This window comes from Osmia lignaria, chromosome 6 (assembly GCF_051020975.1).
Source record: "Osmia lignaria lignaria isolate PbOS001 chromosome 6, iyOsmLign1, whole genome shotgun sequence".
NCBI classification, from domain to species: Eukaryota; Metazoa; Arthropoda; class Insecta; order Hymenoptera; family Megachilidae; genus Osmia; species Osmia lignaria.
In genome coordinates, this window is record NC_135037.1 from 8635148 (window position 1) to 8659436 (window position 24289).

At 35.2% G+C, this 24289-nt stretch overlaps 1 long non-coding RNA gene across 1 annotated transcript in view; it reads right to left on the reverse strand.

The window, feature by feature from the left end:
- Positions 1 to 23957, reverse strand: part of LOC117607656 (uncharacterized) — a 45331-nt gene extending 21374 nt beyond the window's left edge. The window contains exons 1-2 of the long non-coding RNA XR_013062280.1: positions 23404 to 23957; positions 4612 to 4645 (exon numbers count right to left, since the gene is read on the reverse strand). This is a non-coding gene — a long non-coding RNA (uncharacterized LOC117607656). The remainder of the gene's footprint in view (positions 1 to 4611; positions 4646 to 23403) is intronic.
- Between the last annotated feature and the right edge of the window lie 332 nt (positions 23958 to 24289).

Sequence of the window (24289 nt, forward strand, 5' to 3'; positions counted from 1 at the left end):
TTATTTCATTGCTTTGAGTGTTCAAAACGTCTGAAAGAAATTCTGGAATATTTATCAAAGTACTACATTATACAAATATTTAAAATCCCTTTTCTATAAAAATAAAAATTTGAAGAAAAGTCAAACTGTATTTTTACTATCAATAACTCAAATTTCCCAGGAAGGGTTAAAATAAAAAATGTCCAAATACAAATTCTAGATATATCGATAAAATTCATTTGTTTGCTAACAGATTGTATTTCAATATATAACAGACTCTTAATCCGGACACTATTTACATATGTAAATCACTTTACACTGTTCAATAATTCCATTGATTAATACAGAAACGTGCCATAGGGTCATCAACGAATTATCTCTCACTATAGCACAATTGTCAGGTCGGTGATTGAGGAATTTATTAGCAAGAACTTTTAACGATACCACCGGTAGACGATCAAAAGACGGATAATTCCTTTTTCCGTTACTAAAAGTAGCTTTCTCACAAACGTCGTAACGTTTCTCGAGCAAAAATTGAGGTATTTGAAAACGAAACGAATATCATTAGCATCAATTTACTTGTCCCTCGGAAAAGAATATAATTCCCTTAAGCAGCTCGTTGGGGAAAAGAGAATTAAGTAAAGCGCTCTGAACCAGAAAATAACTTTATGAATCAATTCTTTTGCGTTATTGTGATCCTTCTTTTCTCAATTGGCTGCTCGTAGGACGAAGAAAAATCGCTCCTTCCTATGAAATTTCCCGAGAAGTGAAACTTATTGGAACGTTTGAGAAATATAAGCGAAGACAGACGGGCTGGAGAACAGCTGCCGGAAAACGGAAAAAGGTGACACCACTTTTCTATTCTTTCTCTTTCACCGTATAAATCATCATGAATCGCGTGTCACTTCTGCGTAAATTACACGTCGTATACGAAGGAAATTACAGATATGACTGTTCAACTGTACGAACTCCAATAAAATATACGATACGAAATTTCTTTTTCTCCTAACATTACATTTTGATATATAACATTACGCGATGCCATTTACCGTGATAAAACACATGGTAGTTTTTTATGCTCAATATTTTTATGGGTAAAATTTCAGTTAAGACTCATCAATTTATTTATAACACAAATTATTTTTGTTTGCAAAATTTCCTGCATTATCTGTGGTACACTGTCATTCAAAAGTTAGGAGCACTCTACTTTTGATAAATGTCTACAATTAGAGCCCCAACGAGAAATCAATTGAAAAGAGGTAAATTCTATATATTTTTGCCCCTGGTTATCAGAAAAAATATAACTTACCTCACGGCAAAAACTTGACCAGTCAACAATAGTCTCCTTGAAAAGAATAACTTCAAAGTGTGAATTTAAACGAAGCGTTAAAAGTGGTACATGGCTAGCCAATTTTAATCGTGATATCACGACGATTGCCCGTTTTATTGGATATTTTTTTATGATGCATCCTCCGCGCTGTGCATTTTATGAACAGGAATTGAAACTAAGCAAGGAGACTATTGTTGACTGGTCAAGTTTTTGCCGTGAGGTAAGTTATATTTTTTCTGATAACCTAACGTATGTAGGTTAGTGACGCGCTTTAAAAGTATTGTCTACCCCACAAAGTCATTAACTTTTGAAAATAATGATTTTATATCAATATTTACCACAATATCTAAGTAAATACAAGCGACCCCCAAATTTTATCAATAGTTTTGGATTCGGGGGGCGAAAATATATAGAATTTACCTCTTTTCAACTGATTCCTCGTTGTTTAATTTTTTATAAATATACTAAAAATTGAAGAGTTGAATACAAAAACCAGGCAGCTTTATTTTCACTAATTTGACAGGTACTAAAAGAAACTGTGTAAAAAGATAATAAAATCTCCTGGCTTGTAAAAGTTGCCTGACTTTATGATAAAAATGAAATTTTAATTAATTTTCAAAACCAGCAAGAATACCTCAGCTATGAAAGATTTTTGTTTGGAAACTTTTTTTTCTTTTCATTTTTCAATGGTGTTCAGGCTTAAATCAATACCCCATTCTTGTATGACTTTAAATTGGCTAACGGTACTGCCGAGGAAAGTAAACAGTGTTTCTAATGGTTTGAGTAAATGAGAGAATGGTATGGAAGTGGTCGAAAAAATCTCATGCAAGAGATTTTTTATTGAAAGGCAAACCATGCGGTAGATCAGATAAGTGGAATTATTTGCATCTAATATTCGCAGTTATTATAATTTCAGAAAAATACTGTTAATTAATTTCAACCAATTCATCAATTTGAATAAAAGTTGATCACTTCAGGCGACTTTTACGATGTATGTAGAAGTTCTCTGTTTGCGGTTTTGACAGCTAAAACTCGGGGTATTTGTAACGTTTTAGCTGGTGGAAATGAGATTCACTATGGAGATCAGAAGCACAGCGAGGCAAATTGTATCTAAAAATTCATGAAACTTTCGTGGACAATGCAATATCGAAACGAACCGACGAATATCCAAGTGGCGAGTATGTAATAGCAGCTGAGAGGTATAAATAGAACACCTTTCGTGACGTACCAATGGAAAATTGAAGCGAAAAGTGGCTTTGTAAATTGTTCATTTCGTGGCTTTTAATCGAAACTCGGCTGTACGCTGTTTCGCATTTGCAGCGAGGCGTTTTGAAATTAAATGCCCCGTATGTACGATGTTTAAATGAACAACATCCTGCTCCGTTCGTTGCGCAATAAAGCTCAGAACTTATTAGACGAAACGTCATCGTTAATGGCACCTACCGTATCGGAAGTTTAACGAGATAACAAGTACAATTATCAGAAAATGTCAACCTCCGAGTTGAAAAATATTCTTTCAGCAAGACAACTTTCTGATGGGAAAGTTTCATTTAAAATACACTTAGCTCGTTCAGCTAACAATTTTTGTTATACCTTTTGAAAAGCAGATACGATATATTAAATTATTTCAAAAGTTTCTGAAGCTTTCTTTTTTGAATAAAATGCTATAAAATTTAATACACTGACAGATAAACTTGTGATAAAATATTTATGGAATTATAACTGGAAAGATTTAAATATAAAGTAGAAAAGATTCGTGGGAGTGACAGGTATTAAATTAATAATTTTGAAATTTTTCAAGGTTTGTGTAAAAAACAAAAATTTATCTTTCACTTTTGTCAGAATCATAAAATATTAAAAGAGTAATATATAGTTATGTGATAGGTTGGAATAAAGGATATTCGATTCTAGGAAGTTGATTAAGGAGTAGTAGGTTTAACCAGTCACTCCGGAAATATCAAACACCGTGGAGTGGTATTCATAATTTCCGGCTGTGGTTCTCAAAATTTCTGGACTTTCCAATATCGCGAAGCGACGATACCGGAGTTCGTATCGATGTAGAATGTCGAACGAATTTTGATGCAACTACTCTACCTAACTTAACTAAATACCACAAATTCGAAAATCGATCGTTGTGCGGCTTTCGGACAAATGTTGGGTCAACAGAGCTCGGTCGGCTTACACGCATAATTTCCTCTTATAATGTACGTTATGAAATTCCCGGTTCTCGTTCTCTGCAGTTGCATTATGACGGAAATTTTCGTTAATTGGCCGCGCAATTATCGACAGCTGTAACTTACGTATGAATTCCGGAGTAACCGAGCTAATATGATTACATTGTTTTGAATACTATTTCAACAAGAATATTATACATACCCGTAGCTTTGCAAGAGGAAACTGCAAACTTTGTACATAATACCACTATCGATGTTCCATAGAAACTAATTTCACAAAATTTATAAATTATTTTGTTTGCAAACTACATTGCACTGGCAATTTGCTTACCGTATGAAAATAATTAAATTCTAATCAAAGTTTTTAGAATTTAACTTCTTGGATTTAATAGCATGAATAACATAATAATTCAAAAACTAGCCAAAGTAGAATGTTGTTCAGAATCACCCCAGCTACCACCCCTTCAACGGACCAACCGTAGTTCTGGAACACCCTGTATATCATACCCTTCGCCACCCTGTAATACTTGAGTCCAAGCTTTCGGTCAACGATATTCCAGGTCATACTGATCATATTTCTCGATTCTGCTTGGCTATCAACTGGCTTTCGTTTTTTCTATGAAAGGACCATGTAACTCGGAACAAGGATGTTTTATATCTGGTCTCTTGGATTGGCAAAAAGGTAAATTGGAAATCAGCCATTTTGAATTGTACCCATAAAAGCCATGCGATCATGGGTATATTATATCCCTTCATCGGTAAGACCTAGTTCACTGCTTCAAAAATAAAAATCTCTACAGTAGAAATCTTTTGTACACCCCATTCGCATGTGAGCTGTTTAAATATAGGTCGCTGTAAAACCTCAGCAGAATTCAAGCTGTGCCAAACAGAATCTTGAAAATCATTTTCAACAAACCATAACATACCATAATATGGTATTTATTATTACAAGGTGGGTATTAAGTTAATTAATTTATGCATAAGCCATTAATCCTTAGCCATAACAGTTCGCCTAACAAGTTGATTTTACATTATGATATGCTTTCTGAACCGACCAGTTAATGAAATTAATCATTTTGAATACCAAAATCGAAATCAATTAATTAATATAAAAATATCTTTACTCACGTTAATGAATTCTCTACTGTTTAAATGGTTCCACCTGTAACATACAAACGGAAAATTATGAGGCGAAAATTTATAATTAATATTTTTGTATCAGGTAAATATTGTTTATTAACATTGGATATTTTGTAGGAAAACATACGAGGGAAATTAGTAATTCTTCCAACAGCTTAAAAATGCTGTAGAAAGTAACATTTTCACCTTTTTCCTTCGCGCGAGGGAGCAGATTTAACGTATTACCAGGGAAAGATTTATACGCGATAGAAAAAATGAAGTAAGAAACGACATGTTCGTGGCAATTTGAACGATAAATATACCCGGTCTTCTCAAGAAGTCGAAGCCGTTGAGGCTCGTAAATTTTAGCTAATTGTCTGGCTCGGGTGTTGTGTTGAAACTAGCAGCCATGAAAACTCTCGGCGGTAAACAAGACGAATAAAAAGTGGCAGAGAAGAAAAGTAAAAGAGGAGCGAAACAAAAGTTCTTACAAATTCTTTTATTTATATTTTATTTGTAATATTTTTCCAGAAAAGAAAAGAAAACGTGGCTTTCAACTTTTCCAATGGAACTACAATTTCTTTCTTTTTACCTTCGTCTATCAAAAAATATTACAAATATAAAAGATTTACATTCTTTATTATGGCGGCTATAAAGAACAGTATCACTTTTTCTTCTTTCATTTCTCTCTTATATACAATTTACGAGAAAAGCACTTGCCACCGTTGACGATAATACTCTGTACACGCATTTGGAATTTAAGTAGTGCAGGTAAACGATAAACCGTACGAAACGCGTTCGTAACTAGTAACTATTCGTAACTAGTAAGCGAATCTACCTGTTTAATAATTTACTAATTTAAATCCAACTGATAAAAGGGAACTAGAACTTCTTACAAATTTAGATTCGATTTAAATTATACACCTTTACCCTTTTTATTTCGTCTGTGAAGCCCGTTAAAGGTTCCTATTCCTGTTTCGTTATCTTTATTGATGAACGTGAAGCTCGGAATTTAATTTAAAGCAACTTTCTGTTTCTTATTCGGAAACGAGGAAAGGCAAACATAAAATTCGTGTTACCGGAGAAATTGGAGCGGTTCGGGAATATTTTAAATTCACGAAAGCGAAAAACTATACGAATGGTAAAGCTCTACCTCCGAAGCAAGATCGATAATTGAATTTCCTACTCTATGTTGATTTGGTCGTTTAATTTTCATCGTTCTACACGAGCAACGACCGATAGTTACTTGATTATAATCGTTATGCGAAAACGATTGAAAAATTAGAAAAAGAAAAAGAAAACTTCGAAGCAATATTTTTTAATATCGCATGATTTCTTTTTAATAAAATAAAATATTTTCCGCGAATGAACTCGTAACAGTGTTGCAAATATAAAAAATATTTCTACTCTAATATCAACCTTTTTCTATCGTCGGAACCTTTGTCGTTCGAGCGAGGAGGAGGGTTGTTCAACCGAGACGGCTGGAAATAAAATTCCAATCATCAAGCACAGGTACGTGTTTTTTATTTTTTTATTTTTCAGAGGAAGGAAAAAAAGGTGCGAAACAGTTCGATTCGTCGAGACACATTGTTCACCGCTATTAGCCAAGGACGACTTCAATTGATTTCTTAAATTAGCTTCGGTACCGTTGCCCCAGACGGAGTGGAAACGAATAAAACGTGCCACCCCCTGGCAAGGTGAATTTGAATAGCCGGTACGTCAAAGAGGAAAGCGAAGACGGGCGGAGGAACGCAGACACATTCGACGGGAAAAACCGAAAGAGAAAAAGAAGGAAAAAAAAAAAGGAGAAGCTGATTCGGTACGAGGGGGTGGCATTGTTCGAGGAGAGAAAAACAGAAATGGGTTCAGCAGTTAATATCGAAGCGAACGGGAGAGCAACCGGTACGAAACGAAGCGGAATGACCTTATTGCTTGGGTCGAGTGCAATCTACGATTGGCTCGATCTGTTATTACTATTGGCTACTACCGATTTGTGAGCCTGAATTTTCTATACTTTTGTCCGTACCTTTTCATGAACATATTCCTTCCACAAGTTACTGCATTTCATTATGTTTTCTTGGAAGGGTAGACTATCCGTTATGCTCATTATCAGTGTAAAAAAAGTTATTGAAAATTTATGATAATATAGGAAAATAAAAATATAAGAATGATCTGATGTAGGCAGGACCAAATTAAAAATTGCTGAGATTCAAAAATTGAAATATAATTAATATTTCAAAGTATAGAAAAAGGGCAGCAATAAAAAGAATTTCATTCAATATTTTTTCACATATTAAATGGAAGGTTTAGATTGGGGCCCAGAGTTGTAAATCCCCTCAGGCGCCCGATGTAGAAAAAACCCCATACTTGCAATAAAAATTGAAAGTGTCCTGAAAGCTACAAACAGTACCCAGTGTACGATATACTTCCTTTACGTAACAAATATGCTTATCGATAGTTTCATAACAGTTCGCGACTTTAATAGTCATTGTTGGTAACCAGGTAAGGATAAGAGTTCATTAAAACTTAACGGCACAATGTATGCGCTTACGCAAGCTTTTATACAAGTGTGTTGACTTGTTAGCGTGGAAAAACGAGGCTACGTTAAAGAAAAGTTTCTATGGTACACGTAAGATGGTACATGGATTTTATTTCCATTCGATCAATTGCTTACATATTGTTTACATTTAAACACGATTGGATTAAAATTTATGGGGCCTGGGGCTATTAAACCCCCTTGTTGATAAACTTGGCCCAAAAATTGACGTTTATTTTAATTGAAATTAAATAACATTTAATTATAAAGAAAAAGGACAATAATAAAATAAAATTTTATTCGGTATTTTTTGCCATGGTAAATGGAAGGCTTATTAGAAGGGATGCCCTGGAAAAAGGGGCCCGGGGTTGTAGCCCCCTTACCACCCCTAAATTCGACACTGCATTCAAGGAAAAATTTTAAACGCAACTTCGAGAAATTAAGAACGGTCAACAATTTTGTCCGTGACAAACTTCTGTGTCGGTATACGCGCTTTTAAAATGTAATTAGACTCTCCTGTGTACATAAATTTATTTTTATCGCGATGAAAATTCTGCAAATGATCGAGAGAAGCGACCTCGTAAACTTACGAGGGGATTCGAAGTTTGTAGCTTCTGCTGACAGTTAAATTGAAAGGCATTTACATTTATAGCGACTTTCCAGCCGTAATGAAATTTCGCTACCACATAAACGCATAAACTTGTTCGTGCTATTAGAAAAAATCAGAGGTTTACCTAATTACAGTTCTAAAAATTAAGAAGATTCAAATCAAATAATTCAACGAAACGACTTGAATTATCGTTCATCATTTTCAGATGTCAAGAAATAAATCCCAGAGGACGATTTGAGCCTGATATCAAGTACCGTTTTTCTTTGTTCGTGCTGTTAAAAAAATCAGATGTTTACCTAATCACAGTTCTACAAATTAAGAAGATTCAAGTCAAATAATTCAACGAAACGACTTGAATTATCGTTCATCATTTTCGGATATCAAGAAATAAATCCCAGAGGATCCCGGTATTACAGTACAATTCTTCTTTGAACGGAGCGGATACCTTTGATACTTTGAAGTGATCAGTTTGCATTTTTCAAGTTCAAAGAAAACGCAATTCGAATTCGATATGCAGATTTCCTGCACAGGAAAAGTGCAATAAAAATCTTTTCTGAAGAATACGATTCTAAATGGAAATAGTAAAAATACAAATAAACTTCTCTTCAAAATAAAAGAAAAGTAATTGATACGTCAAATTAAAAACACTAAAACACAATTAGCAGAAGTTGTGAAAGAAACAACGATCAGAAAGAGTTTCCCAACAATAGGAAAACAAGCAGGTCTACTAAAGTGGCTTAAAGTTCGATGGGTAGAGTTGAAACGCTTCTTACAATAACTCTTGAAGTGAGTAAAATGCAATCCGTGCACGTTCTCTCCACGAGGCATGTAAGTATTAGCTTTGTGGAAAGGAGAACGAGGAGAATTCACGTAAGACATTTAGCGATCTCAGACAATGATATACCATCTAAGAGAACGTTGCCTGTATACGAATGTAATCGTGAATCTGACTTCGAGAGATATGACAATCCATGGATTATTCTCCCTAACGCTGGGGATGCATTTAACATGATTATTCGACAGGATATCACGTATACAGCATGTCTTAACGCTTTGACAGCTGTGTCTCATGAAATCAGCGGTACGTATAACTTTATTATTATTATATTAGTATCTTATTTTTTTTATTATTTCATTTTAGAAAATACTGAAACGCCACAAACAACACACCTGCTTGTTTGGGTTACAATGTATCACGTTGTTCTAAGAGATTGCCCTGATGTTCGTCCTTGGCCCGAGGATTACACAGGAGTCCCGCAACTCGGTCACCCAATTTTCAATAGCTTATATCTTGAAAACAAAGCCTTAGATTGCAAAATGGTAAAGGGTTTCTCGATTTTCTTTGTTACAGAAAATTCGCAATCTTCATAATTTACATTTTCTCGAAATATTCTATGTAGGGTAATAGAACGGGTGCAATGGAAAAAAAAGAAATTTTGTTACAGATAATATTAACATAAATGAGCCATTCAGAAACCAAAATGTTTAATTCCACTCTTTTATTTCTTTTCTTTTTTTAATTTCATTGTCAAGGTATATAATTAATACTTAACTTTTTATATTTTATCAATTTATCTACTTTTTATTTTCTGGAGTCTATCTGGCAAATGAATGGTTCAAACGATGAATTTGTTATTTTAAATATGTATTTTACATATACCACAGACGTTCTACGCCATTTACTTTCGCATCCATCAAGATTTTAATTCTACCTTGTAAAATGATCAATAATATTCCATGATAAGCATTGCGTGGTCGTGGTTATAAATCTTATGCACTACAGTGAACACTTTAACTGTCGCTATAAATCAAACAGATTGAAATCTGAAGATCGTACGATCTAATTAATTAAGTTCCATTATTTTCTGCGCTGCTTATCATAAGAGTTGTTTAAATTCTCTTTATAAATGCGACATAGTAAAAATCCATTATATGTATGCACGGTGGTTAAAATAAAACTCAAAATCAATAATGTGTGCACGATGTAATTATAAAAATTTAAATTAAAATATAACGTCCTCGAATTTTAATTGCTCGAATAAAAAGGAGAAAACAAAGGACCACGTTGCTCCTGTAACAATTCGTACGAATGAAGATTCGTCAAGTGTGTAGTTAGATCTGGTACTTCCGACAATTTCGTATCAAAAATTTCCTCACGATTATGTCCAATCGAGTTGAAAAGCGAGGAGGTCTCCATTGGCTTCTTGTGTGGCATCCAATTTAAAGGAATGAATGGAGGAGCGGGTGGTGTGCGGATTCAGAGAGGGATGTAAGGACGTGATACCGGCTCGCGTACCAAGTGTTCACGGATTTAATCAGACATCTTGCCGAGCATTTTTTACGACCTCGCGATATGGGAAATACCGTGCACGTTCGCGTTCGAGCTCTGCACCTGACAAGTGTTTCAAACACGCACATATGGATATCGAGTGCACCCATCGAAGGGAGAGACAGGTATATGGATGAAAGAAGGATAGGAAATTGAGATAAAGGAAGAAGATTTTCCTATCAATAGTGAGAGAAAAAGTACATCATTGTCATAATATGGCAGAGAGAGGAATCTATTTAAAAAATGTTTTATGCAATTTAGAAATATTGAAATTTTGCAAAAATTATTTGCTTCTTACAGCTGTCAAATTTTGATAAATATGTTATATTATTTTGAATGAAAGTATAAAAAGAGATATTTTTAATTTAGAGATCGTTTCATTAATTTTTATTTTTATTTAAAATATTCTACAAAATTAAATAATGTTTCTAATCCTAAAGCTTATAAAAGGAGATACTTTTCCTCCCCTTCTTAATAACAGAAGACAAGCGTTTCAGTCACCCAGAAAATGGCTAGTAATTCGACTTTCATCTAACAGACATTTCTACTTGACACTGGTAGATTGAGGTGGAAAAAGGATTACAGATAACCGTGGACGCGTACGTGCACGAGAATAACTGGGCGTATCGAAAGTTAGCGGCCCTCGTTCTCCGTTCTTGTATTAGTGCCGTTGTCGTCGACACGCCTGTCACGTTTGTAGGATTTCATTCTTTCGTACGGTGCACCCCTTCCTACCCTTTGAAACCACGTTCTCGATGACCTCACCAATAGAGAAGTACAGAAACCACAATAATGGATAGGAAAGAAAGAGTTCATTACTGCTTAATGGTTCAATTATCAGTTCGAATAACAGCAAATGATTTTGGACATTGAGAGATTTATTCAATCGAATCGTTAACGGATTGAATTTTACGGGGATCATCCATTTTAATATAATTCAATAACTGAAAGAAATTAAAAGATTCTAAAAGCAGCGTTAATATTGTATTAACCCTTGATCAGCGGAGACTGGGTCAATCGTGATCCAAATTTACAAAACGTATACAAAGGTATTAGCCGAAAGTTAAATGTACAGTTTTTAAACGAAAGAATTTCATATATTGGAAGTATAATTTTTTTGAGAAACAATGTGAAGTTTAAGAAATGAAAATTGGGCCTCTCCCCATGGTCCGCCATCTGATTATTGAGAGCAAGATTACGGTGGAAACTTTCTAAACTGAAGAAATTGAGAAGAAAATACTGATAGACATTCGGCTGTAAGAACACGGGAGGAAAAACATCGAACGGATAATAAAATTACATCATTTGATTGGTACATCTAATAAAAAAGAGAAGGATATATAAATTGTATTTGAAACATAAGTTTGAACTACCCTGATCAAGTTATGTTGAAAAAAATCAAAGTACGACAGTTCTCTTGTCACCACAACTTTGCCAGCACACATAGTTGGATGGCTCTTTTCCAGTTTCACTTTCCCAGATTTTTCTTTTCTGAGCACCCCCTATTCATTTAAAAATCTATGTTTTCGTCCAGGATTTCGTGTAAAGGTTGGTTAGCGTTATTTTGCGTATTTGACAATCAGCCCTCTTTCGCTTCCATCCTTCAATCTTAGACATTTTCCTTTGTTCCTTTTCTTCATTTACCATTTCCATGCATTTGTGCATTTTTAAACTTGACTTTCGCGATGCAACCATTTTAAAATGTAAAAGTATTTCGTTTCCATCTCAATTGTAATCGAAGGCTCGATAAAAATCATAAACCATAACATTTTGTGTTCTTTTTTTACTTAAATATATATTTGTTAACTGTGCGTTATATTTACTAGGCGAGAATTTTAAGGGAAGCTTAAGTAGTTTGAGACAGTAAGGACAAGTTAACGCTTCGGTTAGTTTCCGGCAACTACACACTGGCAAACTCTCGTTAACATATCAAGTAGCTACTTGTCAGCTCTGCTTCTGCTGCAATCGTTGTTCATGCACATCTGTACATACATATTTGCACATACACATACATATATACGTACATATTTGTATATACACGTCTGGTAAAAATTCAATTGTACAAACTATCAACAGTGTTTCGAAAAAGAAGTGTGATTCAATTCTTCCCTGAAAATAGAGCGTACGTGACTTCGCAACATTCGTAATATTTATTCAACCGTGTCCAACAAGTTTTGATCAAATTTATAACAAAGTTTACCTTTTACATAAATGTCTAAGCTGTACGTAGTACCTATATTTTCATTCCGAGATAAAATTTCGTTTTTAAGTACTTTTTACTATAACTTTGTTGCTGCTTCGTGTTGGTGAAAAGTGCTCTATTACAAAGATTTAAAACAATTTTGAACCTTGGAATTTAAACATTTCTTTTCATTGCAATAATTTGTATGTATTAAAAAAAATAGTATTAAAAGCCAAAAATCTAAGTTTCACTCAATCAACTTGTACCACCATGCCCTAAGAAATATCCCCTCAAAAATCATTGCTTTTCCAATAATCAGTACATATTACTCATAGGACTCGAAACGTGGATAGAATCTGTCTTAAGAAAGCGGAAACCTCTTTGCTCCAAAAATCTATCGACTCCTCTTTTAGAAACCGAAACCAGTCATGCCCACTTCCATATCTAACATATTCGTGATCCAGTTTCTAAGACTCGGATCAAGAGCATACACCAGGCATGGACAACAAGTAGTAAAACCAGCAGGCATCTTAGACTTCAAAGGAGAACATAGATAGACTTCAGAGGCAGAAGACTACTTCCCACTCCTCAGTTCCTCGAGGTCACAGAGCCGAACTTTTGTATGCTTTACGTTTGTCGCATTCTGCCCTGTGTTCTTTCATCCCGACCGCACCGTCCGTCTTTATAACGCCCCTCTACCACTCACGCAAAGCTGCCAGTAGAGTAGGTTTAAGTTCGATGCGACCTCAAGAAACTCAGGAGTGGGAAGTGGCCGCCGGACTCTTGGATGACTAACTTAAGACTGTGCCCACGAGAGGAGGCCGTAACTGTACCCGCGGGCAGCGTCGGGCGCTCTTTTCTACTTTGTGCGTGCACGCTATCTACGATGAGCGGATTCATAGGAAATCAGTGTCAAAATCCGTACTTTGCCTGCTTTTATTAAAGCTTACGTGTCGGTTATATTTTTCCCAGGAGTATTCATCTACAAACATGCAAATGAATTTTTATTCTTCTAACAATTTTGCCACTTTTTAAGACCCCATAAAAATTGTCAGATTTTCAGGGATGATTCTTTATAACACGGAATCGAATATTGTCATATTGTAAGATTCCAGATCGGGCCATTTAGTTTTCAAAGCGAGGCTTAACCGGCCCAGTTGGCTTGAATAAAGATTTGGCGGGATGGTTCGATTGGGTGGAAACAATGTTCAATAGATGATCCCTTTCCTGTGTTACCACGTACATAACGCAACCTTTTGTGAATGCAACTATTGTTTCCCAATGGGTGATGTTGTGCCTTCGATATCCATTCGTTGTTGCTTACGAAAAACATTACGGTACCCACAATAAAAATTCTGGCAAATTGCTCAAATTTCTTTCGGTCGACGAAGAACTGGTAATGGTTACTCGATCAATACGATACTTTTTATTCAAATCGTGCACTACCCATTTCCCAGTTTACAAGTTTTTCCGATAGTTTTTTTATTAAAGGTAGCACAGCTGGTGAATCGAATCTGTCGGTCAGTTCTTTCCATATTTCCTACGGATTTGAACCACGTTTATGGAAAAAATTGAGAATCACTGCTCTGCAATAACCCTTCAAACCCAATCTCGTGATCGAATAAAAAATTCATTACATAAAAAAATTAAACAATGAAATTGTAACGAATCAGAATGAATCTATATTAAAATGTATTTCAAATATTTATTTGAAATGTACATTTCTCTGGCTTATGAAGTCGTTATTAATGCACCAATGACAACATAAGAAATGTATTACGTTCGATCGAGTAGCATATGTTCCTCGTAGCAAATCCGCGAAGAAGATTAGTTTCCCCAAAGGACATCAAATATCGATTCGATCCACCGTTGGTCGAATGTCAACCATGGAAACTGACTGCTTAGCCGAGATGGTAAATATCGACGCTTCTCCATCTTGCTGTGCAAACTCTCTCAGCAGCCGTTTGGAAATAAACATTGTCTGCACGTCTGATAGAAATCCAATATTATTAATTATTTGCTACATCGTTTAGGTTCATTAAGTGTTGCGTAATGATATAATAGATTACTGAAATGTAATACTGATAGTTTCTTATCTGGATATCTTTCAAGCTAATTATTTTAATTAAATATTCGCAGAGCGAATTATTCAACATTGAGTTGAAAACAAATTTCAATATAAAAATTTGCCAAGATCTAATGATACCGATAATAGAATGCTTACTAATGAAATGTTCAACACCAGCAGTATGGCGGACGTGTCAAAGAAGTATTCCCACGTTCCAGATGAAAAAATCAATTTCTTTCTTAGATATTATTAAACTATGATCCCTGTAAAACACGAAGCCAAAGAAAGTTTTGCAAGAAGTTAAAAATTCGGAAAGTTACGAAGGTTTATACCCAAACAAAGTAACCTGGTTTCGTGGCAGCTGAATCTTCCGGGATCCTACCCCTTTTCTATGATAAAAAAATCAAGTTTTGTTTCCTTTGAAACCTATTTACGAAAGAGATTAAATACACGAAACAATAATAAAAGTTTGAATTCTTTCCTTTGAACTTTAAAAATATTATTTTGATTGCTCTATGGAGACTGTCTCGTACATAAGGAAAAGGGGTTGCAATCTTTACCAGTTTTTCTTTTTGGTATAATCTAAAGTTAGAGGGGTCAATAGTATATGAGAGCAAAGGGATAATAAGATTAAAGATATCGTCACCTTCGGGAACTAGACGAGTCTCAGAATTCTCTGGTTACGAGCTTTTCCATTTAGGACGAAGGAGTCACGTATCCGAAATCGATAACAAGTGCACTGCAAGGAACGTTCGATGCAAGAATAAAACAACAACGTATTGGTCTCTCTTTAGATTTCTATTTTGATCCGTCTCAAGATTCCAATAGGGTATCCAAGTTCAATCGAATTATATCTTCCCTTTTGCGTACAGCTTTCTGGAAGCTGTGCATAATGCAAGATGCATTTCTTACATTTTTGCTAAAAGGGAATAATAGATAAAAGGCAGAGAGTTATGCTCGAAATTTTTCATTTCAATATCCAGCACAGTTTCTTTTAACATAATAAATCATATTTTCATTTAAATTGTTACGTTTTAAACTACCCTTTCGAGACTAATTTTCAAATTATTCTCATATCGTTAACTTTATCGTATCAAAAAATTCGATAAAAGTAATTGTTGAATAAAATGTCCTTTCGTGACTTTTCACCGACCCTGTATTTATAGAACGCCGACTCGACCGTTCGAAATCCTTCCTGAAGATTCATAGTCCCGTTGAATCATTGATAATCTTTGTTTCCTTTCATCTATCCCTCCATCTTCGTTCCTCCGAGTAATATCGTTGCATTTTCCGGTTACTTCAACATACAACCGGGCAAAGTGAAATATTTATGACACACCGAGTTGACGTACAATTGGGTCAACGGGAAAGTCCTATCCCTTTCATGATCGTTGGAGTTTTCCAGCCTTAGGTGTAATGCTCGCAAGTCGCAAACAATTACGTACCACGTTACCTGCATTCTAAAGGACTTATGTTGTGTAACGTAGCAGTTCCGTGTACGGCTAATTAATCTGTTATAAGTAACGATGGCGCAAGCGTGTCAGTCGCAAGATCCATTTAAGCCATTCCGTTCTTTGTAAGTTTCAGCAAGAAAATAATGCGATTATTTTGAATATAATATAGGTAATTTTAAGAATTATAATTAAGAAATATAATTTTGAAAAAATCTACAAATTTCGATATGAATCTATAATATGAGGTTCCTCTTTTAACTCTTTAACGGCGGATCATGGAGAGGCCCAATTTAAATCTAATTTCGTATGCTGTTCGAGAGTTAAGAGACAATAAAACCAAAGGGATTATAAATCAATTTTTCATTTAATAAAATTCATCATATTTTACAAAAGAGTGTTTCATTTAAACATTATTTTACCGAGCTATTTAAAATAAATGTTTCTTTTATAGCAATTTAGATTTCAAGCATACAAGATGATAGAACTTTCCGGTGGTTCCAATAATTTTGATTTCCCCGAGGACCGGTATCATATCACATTCAAAGGAATATTAATTTTAAAATTGTATACCAGAGATATGCCCTGCCGTTACAAAGTAATCGCGTTTATCGTTTAGCTAATCCGTTCGATCGAACTAGAATCTGTTTGGTGAAATAATCTCGTGGCTAGTCTAGTTCGCTAAAGAGAAAAGTAAAGTTCAATTTACATGGATAATTGCATAACTTAATATTTCGTTAGGTTGCAGCGTGTATGGTAGGTGAGAAGCTGCCACCTGAGATATCCCGTATTCGTCTCTCGTTTCAAGTTAGGACGACGCACCATAGAATATTTATGGTGTTCCGAGTCGGTGGCAGGCTTTGTCGCGTTCGCCATAGGGACACGGTGCACCATGAATATTTAAAAAATTAAATCGGCCAACTTCGTCGTCCCCCTTTCATTCGTTACCTGTAATCCACATTTTCCAACTTTCAAGTAAGCGCAATTTCATTTTAATAAATCGCCGAAAGTGAAAATTATTGCATTCGAGGCTCGCAATTATTTTAAACGGCCGATTCTTCGCCCTTTGAACTCCTTAAAGAGCTTTGTTTTCATTCAGAAAATTCTACCATCCCGCGCACCCTTTATTTCCGCGAACGTTAAAACCGATCAAAGTCAAAGTCGTTCAACAAAATGGTTACTTCAGTCGGTAAACTTCGCTTCTCCTGTACAAACCGGTCAAGGTAGTAACTTTACTGGGGCTTTAAATTAATTGCAGGAAGAAAAGTTAACAACATCTAATAGAAAAGTTAAATCAACTAAAACCTGTTGTTAAGTGTTTCACCTTGCAGTTAATTTGATGCATTTAAAATTTAACAAAACTTCGTCGCATATCGTATAATACATGTACAAATTTTGTTTTATTTAATGCGGGATGTGAACATTTTTAACTTTCAATGAATATTGGAATCTGTTAATTTCATAGAAAATAATCTATTTCCAAAAAACAAATTTTAGCGACACGATATAAAAAATACAATATCCTCCAAATTAGGTATAACAATGGGTCGTTATTGCTTTCGTAATACGATAGTATCGATAAATATTGCAACTACTTGTTGCTTCTCAACGAAATGCCTGCCATTAAGGTGGTTATATCGCGAAAGACAAATTCGAAAGTTAGGGCATTAGCAGACTGGCGCCGGGTGGGAACACGTCAACCCAAAACTCAACTTCATAAACACAGGATATTCCTAATAGAAAATGAGCAAATTTTCAGAGAGAAAATTTCATCACGAATTTTCCAGGATCATTTCAACACATTTTTACCTCACAGAAATGTAAAATAGTATAATACGGAGGAAGCTAGTTTATTCATCTCTGATTCCCTCCCTTGCTGCTTTGCAACCCCTGTGCAGCTTCATGAAAATAAAGAACTTCATAAAATTATAATAGCGCTGCGTTGTAATACTCTTTACTCCCGGTACGCTAACAAAAACACCCCGATGATGTTTAAAAATTTATGATTCGTAAAAGAAGAGGATGAACAGCATGTGTATTTTTCACTGCAAGATATCTGATAGGGTATCAAGGATAAATCTGTCCTTCGATCGTCCGAAGAAACCGTATTAACAGTGCTAACTCATTTTCGTTTTCGATTGAGTTATCCCGACATTAGATGTCCGGTGTAATGCCATGGAAAAGGCGGTCAGCAAAATGTCTAGCACCGGAAAATGAGGAGGGTGGATTCACGCGCACACATCCCTGCCATCTGTATGGCGTACACGTGTGATCCCTTGTTGAAAAGCTGAAAACTCTCGGAAATGTTTGTACTTCAACGATCGTTAATCAATCAAATTCCCTTTAGACATTTCCCTGCGATTTTTTCGGGCAAGGCACAAAAGGGATTTTCAGCAAACGCAAAAAATGTATAACAACCCGCGATATTTATTTATCGAATCAATTTACGATCGACATAATGGTTTTAATAACCGATAAAAAGCACAATAGCCACGTGAAATAATTGCTTTAACCGCGAACCAATTCCTGTCCGACTAAATATTCTGATTTGTAATTGGTGCATTTTTATTGTTCTTCAACAGAACGTAGCGGTAACTGAAAAATGAAATAAAAAACGAGTAAATGTGCATCGATAAAGGATGAAAGAGATGTGCTTTACATAGCTCGTTACTTTCGCTAGGACCATGGTATATCGGATTTCGTTAAAGCTGGTATTTTATGATGAAGCGTACAAAAATTTATAATCGCATTCCAATAAACGCGTGTTCATTTAATTTCAACACGTTACTCACTCCATTTTCACCCATAATCCCATTAAATGTGATTTTATCCCACTGTGATGTATCTTCTAATATACCATTACATTTATATAAAAGAAAAGTTCCATCCTGCATGGTTATTAATTCCTCTCCTCCACCCCCATCGTTTTTTTTTTTATTGTGAAATACATGTTTGTCCTAATCAATATCGAGGAAAAAGGTAATTGGATACAGCAGAGGTTGAACACAAAAACTACTAGATTGTTTCAAAAAATTTGAAGCATGCATGGAAAACTTTTTAAATGGTATTTCAATCAATTTTTCACATGAAAAGCAACGTTTATGTGTGTATAAAAAAAAATTGCAATCTTTTATCAGCGATTTAATTACAAATTAGGTGTACAATTATTATTATTACTTTTAATATCTTGACGTGTAATTATTTCCACCTTCTCGTGTACAGTCACGCTAAAGTGTAAACGAATAAATAATGTTTGCGCGACGCGATATTTTCTACAGGGCGAAAAAATATTGCAGAAGCGGAAGGGAAATTAAAACACCATTGACCGCAAATACTTCCTGCAAACTTTTAATTCATTAAAACCTCTGTTTCGAATGCCCTTCTTGGTAAAAGTATTGCGTGTCTCCAGTCCATAATTTCTTCGTTCGGAAACCGTTATTAACGGAATTACCAACTAGTTCACATGCGTGCTCGGTTACAATGGTATGAAAATAAGGTCAGACGAAAGCTTTAGTTTTAATTAAAAAAGTATACCGGCACGTTTTGTAAAATCAAAATCTACGTTGTGGTAAAAATGGTTGCTTTGACGCAAGCGTGTAATCGTGTGAAGTTTTTTGGATTTATTTTTAACCTACTTTAAATTTTACACGATAATTGTTCTGTTAATGAATTATTCATAAAGATCGTGTTTTTTTTTCTGATTAACGTGCTAAGAGTCAACGTATTGAGTCAATGAAATACCTCTTCTTAAACTTTTATAAAAAAACTTTTTCCATGAATAATCAATCTAAAAAAATATATATAATATTTTTGTCAATATTTTCAGTTACATTAAAAATCGATCAATTTATAATAAAAAAAGTATTAGAAAATATAACAACGTTGCGTCAGGAATATAAAGTGTTCGACAGAACACTACACCTAAATGTACTTTCTATCGACTCAATTTCTGCTTTCCCAGTTTAAAGTTTCCATGGATTGATTTTGTCTTGAATACCAATCGACTCGAATAGCATTCACGCTACTGTGTTGCTACTATAGATTGGATAAATTTTCTTTGAAATTAAAAAATGAAACAGCTATTCGGAATAATGTTTCGGTACAATAATTTAATTTAAAAAACAAAATACAAAATTCTTCACTGTTTGGTGAAATAAAATGGAAATGAGGATTACACCTCCACGTATTTTCACTTGGCTTAAGAAAATTTTATGTGGATATATTACACGCGAAGATTTGTTTTAATGAAGGAAACTGGAACGGGTTAAACTACGCTAAAACAGCTTAAAAGATTTCCGTTTCATGAGCTGTTATGCAAATTCGAAAAACAAGTCAGATACTCTTGAAATGGTTGTTAGTAGGTTTCTATGTTAATAGAAGTACATTTAAAATATATTTTTGAGCTATTATTTTAAGAAAGAAATATTTTTAAATCAAAGGGAAACAACATTTAGAGACATAAAGCACACTATGTTGTTTTGCTTCGAAAGTGTGAAAGAATTCGAAATTCTAAAATCTTCAAACCCTAACCCACACTTATAAAGATGTTTCAAATTTTTTATCCCTTCGAGGGTTGAGGCGTAATCTCTTAAAAAAATAGAAAATCTATTATATTACCTTTAACCCTTGAACAGCGGAGCCTGATTCAATCGTGACCAAAATTTACAAAATATATACAAGGATATTAACTTAGAGTTAAATGTATAATTTTTCAACAAAAGGGTTTCGTATATTGAAAAAATAATTTTTAAAGGAACAGTGTGAAATTTAGAAAATGAAAACAATATGAAATACAATATTAAATTAAAATTAGGCTTCTCTCTATGGTCCGCCGTCTAAGTATTAACGTTATATCAGGTTTCGCTATCATACTCATCGAGATTATAATATTATCGTACACTACGAATACTAATATAATAAGAAGTTAAAGAGTTGGAACGAGTTGAAACACTTTTAATATATTTATAGCGTTTCACGGTAACATTTTACGGTTTAAATGAAAAAGTAAAATGAGTTGTAGAACCAACAAGCTTTTTCGCGAGAAGAATACTCTCAAGGAAGGGAGGTAAAAGGGTAAATTTCTTCTTATTTCCGATCCAACGCTTCGCATGGAAATACTCCACTGGTGCATCTATGTGTATGTACATACTTATACGGGGGATACATGAACATACATACGATCAGGGGTTGAAAGTCAGGATCAAAGATATCGAAAGAGATGCAAGAATTTAACGCTAGAGTGTACGAAAACAAAGGGTATTTCTTATTTCCTCTTGTTTCTTTAGACCTAGTCAAATGGTCGACACCTACTTTTCGGAAATAAGTTCGACAATGCAAATCGATGCAGTACAGAATACACGAATGCTTCGAAAATGTCAGAAACATCTTGCTACTCGCCCCTATATCTTCTTTAATATTCAAGCATTTCAATTAAATTTCCGAATGAGAGGAATCATTGAAAATATTGAAATTTCTTCAATTTCAATAGAGGATTATAATAAATGCCTTATAGCATGTATGAATATTTATAACGCCCCAATAATTTGGAACGATAACCATTTTGATAAAGGCTGAATGGTACAATCACGAAAATATTGAGAATTTTAATTATAATAGTAATATTCAACCGTTGACTGCTTGACAGTCGAATATTTCATTTCAAAAACAGGCAGTGGTACTTTTGGTCTCGATGGAAAATTAATCAATTGATCAAAACATTCATGAAAATAGTATTGATGTCATTACATCGATGGGATAGCTTATTAATGAAGCCATCGATCCAAATGTTACGACACAAATATCCAGGCTTATTCAGCTTTCATGTTTATATTATCGAATAGAGAATTGGACAATGTCACAACGTTCGCGAAGTTCGATACAAAGTCTAGTAGTTTGTGAAGAATAGTATCAGAGTAACTCAAAAATCGAATTTCCCGTCTATAGGCGTTCGTAATATTCGCCACGACTTATTTTTGGACGATTTTCCATTCGAAATATAGGTAATCGCTATTTTCTATCAAAAAGTTTTTTACTCTTTAAAAATATAAAAATTTACATATAAAATATTTATTGTATTTATGTTCGACCATACACGATAAATAAAAAATTTAATATGAAAAACGAGAGAAATGAAGGTTTTTAATTTTTGTGAATAGCAAGAGAAACCCTTTTTACTAGAAATAAACATCGACGAAGTTGATTCGTGGGATGGAAATTCTTTAGATCCCTTGTGATACGATAAAAAGAGTAATCACAGTTAAATTGAATTCATTAAATTCGCTTATTCAACTAAAATCGATTTAATCTGGAATACGAATATAATTTATCTGGATAGAAGAGCATAGCATAAACATTACGAGCGTAATACGTCGATAGACAAACAATTCTCCTATAAAATTCATGTTGCGTACAAAATCAACATCTTTATTAATAAGATAAAAGGTAAATGTCTACAATTAGGGCCCCAACGAGAAGTCAATTGAAAAGAGGTAAATTCTATGTATTTTTACACTTCGAATCCAAAACTGTTGATAAAATTTGGGGGTCGATTGTATTTTTTAACTTGACCAGTCAACAATAGACTCCTTGAAAAGAATAACTCCAAAGTGTGAATTTAAACGATGTGTTAAAAGTGGTACGTGTCTAGCCAATTCTAATCTTGATATCATGACGATTGCCCGTTTTATTGGATACTTTCTCATGATGCGTCCTCCGCGCTGTGCATTCTATGAACAGGAATTAGAACTGAGCAAGGAGACTATTGTTGACGGGTCAAACCTAACCTATGTAGGTTAGTGATGCGCTTTAAAAGTATTGTCTACCCCACAAAGTCATTAACTTTTGAAAATAATGATATTTACCACAATACCTTAGTAAATACAAGCGACCCCCAAATTTTTGTCAACAGTTTTGGATACGGGAGGCAAAAATACATAGAATTTACCTATTTTCAATTGATTTCTCGTTGGGTCCGTAATTGTAAACATTTACTATAAAAAAATCAATTTTCGTATAAAATGAAAATTTCTATAGAAACTTAATCTATGCTCGTTAAAAGAAAAAAGGAAAAAAAGATATTGTTATAAGGAAGGAACATGTCCAACGTACCTACCTGACATTGTCCCATCGATAGATCCACGTTGCGAAATTATTTCAATCCCTATTGCGACGACTTTTCACGCAACGCGAAAATGTCAGCTAAGATCGCGTGTTCCGTAAAGGTCCTAACATTTGCTTGAACGGCGATTCACCCTCTATTATCACGGCGTCGCTGGGAAAACAAGCGTATTCATTCCGTCGATTCGGTTACCCCATCTGCTCGAAATAGGATCCTCCGAAAACTCGACAACCCCGCCGCAATTACCGGCAATTAATCGAGTACCGTACATCCAGCCTCGGCGTATCCGTGAGGTTAGCGCGAGCGATGGGGTCGCGTTGCGTGAATGTCGTAAAGTCATTTGAAGGTCTGTGGGGGACTGGTGCAATTTCGAACAAAGGGGAGAGGTGTGAGAGTATCGAATGAAGGAAGAAAGTTAGAAACGAAGATCCTTTCTTTTCGAAGGTAGTGCAAACAGAAACCAACGAGTACACCGACGAGATCACATAAACAACACTTGTCTACTCACTCTTGGGCCAGAACACTTCGCGATTTCTGCTCGATGACTCGCTTCGACTCACGGTATCTGTTGTTGTTCTTGTTGTTGTTGTTGTTGTTGTTGTGTACGGTTCAGCCGTATGAACTCGGCTAACGAAACATGAAGTACGAAACACGGTTTGCAGGACGATCGCGCGCGAACGATTAAAAAAGAACAGGAGTGTAGATACGCATGGAACGTATAGGCAGAGGTTTAGGGAACGAGAGATAAAAAAAAACAAACAGAGAGATCGAGAGTGAATACAATAAAGATATAGAGAGATGTAAGGCAGTAGTAAGGAGAAGATAAAAGAGAGGAAGAAGGAAGCCGAATATGAACTACGACCGACAAAGAGGGCAAGCAACGTTCTGAACGGTGCAGAAGCACTCGCGGTCTAGACACGTAAACCTAGAGAAAATCGACGTGCACGTGACGGCGGTCGCGACGATACTGCGCCCTATCGGGCGACCCTGCGCAAATATAATACCACCCCTCTCCTATGGTCCGGCCACACTATTCTCCTCGCCGCCATTGCCACCACCGAACTGAACCCATCCCTCTACCGACGATCGGTTTCTCTTCCTACCCTTTTATCTGCCGTCCTCTTCCACCCCTTCGCCACACCGACATCCATCCCGCCCCACTTCACCGCTTCACACTCGCCAACGCCTCTTCCTCCTTTTTCCTCCCTCCACCGGTCTCTTCCACCCTCCTATATCCCGCTTCGTTTTCTCTTCTTCTTCTTCTTCTCTTTTTTCTCTCTCTCTCTCTCTCCATCTCTCTCCTCTCTTTCCTCCAGCATCGGTGACCCTTGCCACGCTCTACCACAGAACCTGCTACTAGCGATCCCTTTTCTAGAACGGGTAGAGGGGGGATT